Genomic DNA, 6,332 nt, shown 5'->3' with positions numbered 1-6,332 from the left:
CTCAGGTCCAGGAGGCATCGTCCAAGGAATCCCACTTCTGACACCAAATTGTTGTGGCAAAAATTCATCAAACAAACATCACTGCGTAAGGGAGACTCAGAGTCAAATTATAAAATAGAAGTATTTATTCTTGCAAGAAGGAGCAGTCTAATACACAGCTGTTACCCTGTGCAGAAGAGTGACACACCCCCAGACAGACTGAACCAGCTTTTATCTAAGATTCAAGGTCTTCTTCTTCAGAGCCCTCCTCCCACAGTAGTTTTCCATTCAGTAATTTTCCATAGACAAGGAAGCCATAACACTAGTTTCGATTCGTCACTAGAGCCAACTCCTAAGCCCTCCTTCACCAAATGGCCTTCTGACATCTAGGTCAGAGGTCCTCGTTCGTCTGTTCTCTGGAGTGTCTCTCCCTTCTGCCTTCCCAGGTACATAAACAGAATCTTCTCACACTAACAAGTGAGAGTCACACATGTGACATTCTTTGAATCATCTATATTTTACTAAAGATCAATGAATATCATAAAACCGCCACTACACTTCTTTTATTTCTTCAATGCTTATATCACTTTCACACATATTCTTATCATCTTCGTTTAGCCTAGCACTTACAGTATTTAAGACTTCATCCACACACTCCTGTTTTACACCTTCTTTCTTAAATAATTCCCTGTAAAACGACTCTACTATTCCTGTTATCTCCACATAATCAGTTACTTTTACACCTTTTTCATTTTCCAGCTCACTAATGTGATTTTTTCACTGCATTTTTTCTCTAAGTTCAGAAAGAACTTTGTGCTTCTTTCTCCCTCCAACGCATACTGTGCCCTACTCCTTACACCCTTACTTTTTTCTTTTTCGTACTCCTCTATTTCTGCTTTTATCTTTTCCATACTCAGGATCACCCTCTATTTTCTCTGCTTCCTTCTTCAATGCATTTTCCATTGCTTCTACTTTACTCCTTCTCATGAAATGCCTTTGTTTTGAATATCTAATACTTCTTTTTTTAGTTTCCCTTTCATTATTTCCCACCATTCACACACATTTTCATTAAACATTGGATTTTCCATTTCATATTTTATACATTTTTCACATCTTATACATATCCTGATATTTTCTTTGTATGCCTTTTCCTTTAGCAGAGATGCATTCAAACACCACACTCCCCCACCTCTCTCTTCCATATTTACACCGACCTTTACTGTCATAGCAGCATGGTCACTTAATCCTATAAACGTATATTTCACATTTTTTACGTATCTTAACATTTCCCTTTTAGTTAAACATAAATCAATTCGGCTTTGTTTCAGATTTCCCATCACCATTTGCCTTCTAGAAAACTCTCTTTTGTAAGGATTCTCCTCTCTCCAAGCATCAACCATATCCTCGCTTTGCATCCAATCATTTAAGTATTTCCTAGACACATCTGATTTAAAGTTTGCACTGCTTGATGCATCTAATCTTGTGCACCACACATTGAAATCTCCAACCACTATACATTTTCCTTTACATAATGGCTTAATTTCTTTGAAAACTTCTTTTCTTTCAGTTTCTACATTATAAATACACTGTTAATTATTTGACTGTAAATTTACAATAAATTGCAGGTTACCAGTTGCATGACTTTCACAGTAAAATATTGTAATATTTTTACAGTAAATAATTGTGAAATGGCCGCTGCATACTGTGACTTCACAGTAATTATGCTGACTCATTACTGTGATTTAGCAGTAAACAGCTGTAGAATTACTGTATTTAACTGTGAAATTACAGTTAGTGTCTCTTATTACTGTAATTTAGCAGTAGGCTGCTGTATAATTACTGTATTTACCTGTGAATGTCTATATTCTATAAAAATTATGGACCAAACAACAAAACTGATAAAAACAGTGGTTTAACTTTTATTTTGTAGAAGAAAAATACAATTTAATAACAGGAATAAACACTGGGTAACAGGAATGAACACTGGGTAACATTAATGTGTGTGCGTGCGTGCGTGCATGCATATGTTTAATATGTGATAATGGTACTTGAAAAATACAATTTAATAACAGGAATGAACACTGGGTAACAGGAATGTGTGTCAATATGTGTGTGCATGTGTCTACTATGTGATATGGTACTTCACAACGTAGGAGGTGAAAAGAGAATTAGGGAAGAAAAAGACAAAGGTGGGAAAAGAGTGTTGCATGCGTCTCGCTCCTTCCCTTGCAGCTGGCATCTGCATAGTATGGGTTCTGTCCAGTATCTACAAAAGATAAGAAAGACAAAAAGTTTAAGTTACTCATATTGTAAAACTAATCCTAAAATGTCTACAATTTAAGTCATTTCAATTGTAAAACTGTAACTCATAAATCATGTGAATAGTACTATATCAATTAATATTAAATCAACAAACTCTACTCAAGGACTCTACTCACTCCTGTTATTTTTCATGAGTAACAGGACTGAAAGTAACATGATTGTGGTTAAATGGTTAGTTCATCCAAAAATTAAGATTCTGTCAGTAATTACTCTCCCTCATGTTGTTCAACCCCGTAAGACTTTCGTTCATCTTCGGAACACAAATGAAGATATTTTTGATTCAATCTCAGAGCTGTCTCACTCCTCCAGAGGCTTATGTGTAATTGAAAGTTAGTTAGTAAAGTTGGTAAAAACATCGTTAAAATAGTCGAAGTGACCACAGTGGCTCAACCTTAAGCTTATCAAGCAACGAGAACACGTTTGTGCGCAAAAACAACAAAAATAACGACTTTATTCATTTTCTTCTGTGTGGGCCTCTGAGTGAGTTCATGTAGTGTAACAGCGCAGCGCTTCTGGGGTGTACGTCATCAGGTAGGCTCACTATTGGCCGACACTGGTCATGTGTGTGATGCATGTGATGCTGGCCAATAGTGAGCCTACCTGATGACGTACAACCCAGAAGTGCTGCGCTGTTACACTACATGAACTCACTCAGAGGCCCACACAGAAGAAAATGAATAGTCGAATAAAGTTTTTTCTTTTTTTTGCGCACAAAGCATTCTCGTTGCTTGATAAACTTAAGGTTGAGCCACTGTGGTCACTTTTTTATTATATTGGACTAGTGGACTATTATAGTTGACTATTTTAACAATGTTTTTACTAACTTTCTGTTATAACATTGCAGTATATAGGCGGGATCAGAAAGCTCTTGGATTTCTTAAAATGATCTTAATTTGTGTTGAACAAAATTCTTATGTGTTTGGAACATCATGAGGGAGTGTTATTAATGACAGAAATTTAATTTGTGGGTGAACTAACCCTTTAATAGCTTCAATAAACATCTTACTGCATAACTACATCTAGCTTAACACAGAGACAGTGTTGCGTTAGTCCGCTCTGAAGTTTAGATTGCTTACATTAGATTGACATCCGTTCAAAGTCAAGAGCTCCCTGATCAGTGTGCAGACTTGCTGGTTTATGTGTCCTCTCTGCCTCTGCCATCTCTGGGTTGATGCCCAAGAAGCACCTATAAACAAAAAGACAGAAGAAAGCTGTTAGTTTTATTCAAGTGGGATGAAAAAGGTGTCAGTCCCAGTCACCACCTTTAGTGGGTCACTGCATTTACAGTACAAAGCTAAACTAAAGTTAGCTCAGTTTTAACAAGGTGACATTACTGTGATTCAGTTAAACAGCAAACATTTAAATAACAGCAACTGAAAAACATTTTTCCATCACAAACACACAGTCAAAAATAGTCTGGCAACAAAGTAGAGGTGTGTGATTTACCCAGGTCAAGCATTATGCACACAACAACGTGCACGTACTGTTTGCAGAGGATGGAGTAAGAGTATGTTGGCCTGTCCATCTCCCTGTGTCTGTTTCTGCTTGTAACTGAACGTACTCTTCCTCCTAGAATTAGTTAACGTTATTACCCGTTCAGACAAAATGGCTCCTAATATCTCCAGATGTCGACCTGTTTTTAATGTAGCATAGAATAGCACAACTAGCGAAGCTCCACTAATTCAGTGATAAACATTTAATTTACTATATCTTTTTCACAATAAAATCATCCAGTTGTTTTGCAACACACTTCATTTTTCTGTTGACGAGACAGACAAATGGCTGCTCCGTTTCACACACAAAGCAGGGGAGAAAATGATGAAGTTCAGCTAACGTTACTAATTTGAGATGAATTTATGAAATTTGAACTGTATTTGAGCATTTATTTGCCCACATTCACAACACTATAGTTGATAATAACTGTCATACCCACATATAAGGCCACAGCTTACCTTATAACTTTATTTCCCGGTGGTCACCATAGAAAAATGCTGTGGGAAAAGAGAACGCTGTTAGAGAAACTAAGAAAAGCATTAAGCAAAAGTAAAAATTTCGACGATGTAACTTTAGCTAACGTGTCTCACAGTTAACCTTACTAACTTAATACGGTACAATTAACGTTAACACTACAACTAACGTCTGTTCATTCAAATTTGCGCGCTCAAACCTAGACGCGAGTCTGCTTCGGCTAAGTTACAAAAACATGACAACAGCACCTACAACAAACGCTAATTTGGTTCATACTTTTAAATAACATGCACTATCATATAAAAAACAGCCACCAAAATGGCAAAGTTTGATATTTTAAACACTTACCGGCCGCTGAATCCATCGAGTGAGAGCACGGAGGAGATGAGAGCTCAGATGACGCAGTTGCAGCGCGAAAAAGACGGAATTCACAGTAGTTTATTGTAATAGTCCCGCCTTGCATTATTTTCACAATAAAAGTCTAAATACAGTATTATATTGTGAAATATCACAGTTAAAGCCTGTGAATTGGTAATACTGCAATTTATTGTGAAATATTACAGTTATATGTTGTGAAATCCTGGAAATATTTTACAGTGTATTTATCAACCTAAATTGCTCATTGCGAAACATAAATTCTATTACTAACAATCTCCCTTTACCATCTTTATATATTTGCTTTACATTATGCACTCTATCTCTCTTTATCAAAATCGCCACACCACAAGCTTTTTGATTTCCATGGTTAACAAAAAAATAATCTTCCCACAACTTTTTTATATTGTCCATTATATCTTCCGACCGTCTCTTGTAGACAATTACGTCTGCTTTAAGCAGTCTCTTCACCTTCTCAAACTTGTTTACTTCTCTTAGTCCATTACTGTTCAAGCAGGCAATGTTCATAATGCCACACATAACATAAATTACAGTTTTAAGGAAACTCAAACTCATTTTAATAAATCCAATCTCTTACTTTTTTGCAGTCTGCTCCTCCATCCCTTTCTTCTTTCTTTTCTTCTGTATACTCTTACCCTCACTTGTGTCCATTTCCTCCCCCTCATTTGACACTGGGCTCTCTGGCACCTCCTTCTCTCCTCCCCCTCCTTCGTCCTTCTCCTTCATACTTTTCTCCTCCTGGAGTTTTGTACCTTGACTTTCACCGTCACCTTTCGATGTCTCTCCATCTCCTTCTTCATTCTCCCGTTCCTTCAATATTTTTGCTTTACCGGCTTATCGACTTATCTCTTCATCTGGTTCCGTTTTCCCTCCGTTCTTTTTTTTCTCCTCTCTGTCTCTGCCGTAGTCCCGGGACCGCCTCCTCTCGGTCTCTCTCTCAGCAGCTCTCCGTTCTGCTACTCCTTTTTCACTCCAGCTGTCCATACTCAACTCTTCTCCAGCCGCTGCACCTTCCTCGTCCTCACTCTCCTCCTCCTCATCCACCTCGTAGAGGTCCGATGACTTTCCTTCGCTGTCCTCTTCTCTCATCTCCTCCGGCGTTTCACACACACATAGTCCATGCCTCATCTCACACTCTTTGCAATTCCCCTCCTTACACTCTCGTGCATAGTGTCCTTGCTTGTTACACTTGAAGCACATGAAGCTTGGGCAGTCTCTCACTATATGCCCCGGTTGAATGCACAAGCGGCACACCTTCACCTGTCTATCGTGTATGACTCGGAAGTGCTCCGTTCCTCCCATCGTCTCAAACGTTGTCGAATATGGCAATGATTTGACCATATCAGTGAACCTGACTTTTAAAAATCTTGTTCCATCAGCAATATCAGTCCCTGGCCACATTCTCCGCTTTATTCTTGAGACTGCCGTCACTCCCCATTCTGTCAGCTTTCTCATTATTTCCTCATCCTGGATGTACGTAGGCAGAACCAGGAATGAAATTACCAACTCAGTGCTGTTTATTTCTTTTGCCATAATTCTACTCATTTTTATCTTTAATCCATCCAATATTTTATCCTTTCCTTTCTCCTCCTCCATTGTTAGTTCATATTCCCTCGGAGTTTTGTATCTGCATCCGATCACCACTCCACATTCCTCTCTTACTTTCT

General features: G+C 38.2%; 1 long non-coding RNA gene across 1 annotated transcript; it reads right to left on the bottom strand.

Annotated features, from left to right (window-relative positions):
• Positions 1–1,876: 1,876 nt before the first annotated feature.
• On the bottom strand, positions 1,877–4,865 carry LOC306991504. The gene is made up of 4 exons (XR_013796112.1): positions 4,618–4,865; positions 4,254–4,292; positions 3,378–3,487; positions 1,877–2,245 (listed from the first exon to the last, which is right to left on the bottom strand). It is a non-coding gene; the product is annotated as an uncharacterized lncRNA (long non-coding RNA).
• Between the last annotated feature and the right edge of the window lie 1,467 nt (positions 4,866–6,332).

The sequence above is a fragment of the Phoxinus phoxinus genome (genome assembly GCF_949152265.1).
Source record: "Phoxinus phoxinus genome assembly, chromosome: 23".
Lineage (NCBI taxonomy): Eukaryota > Metazoa > Chordata > Actinopteri > Cypriniformes > Leuciscidae > Phoxinus > Phoxinus phoxinus.
Note: the sequence above shows the minus strand (reverse complement) of the source record. Positions and strands in the feature narration are given on the sequence as shown.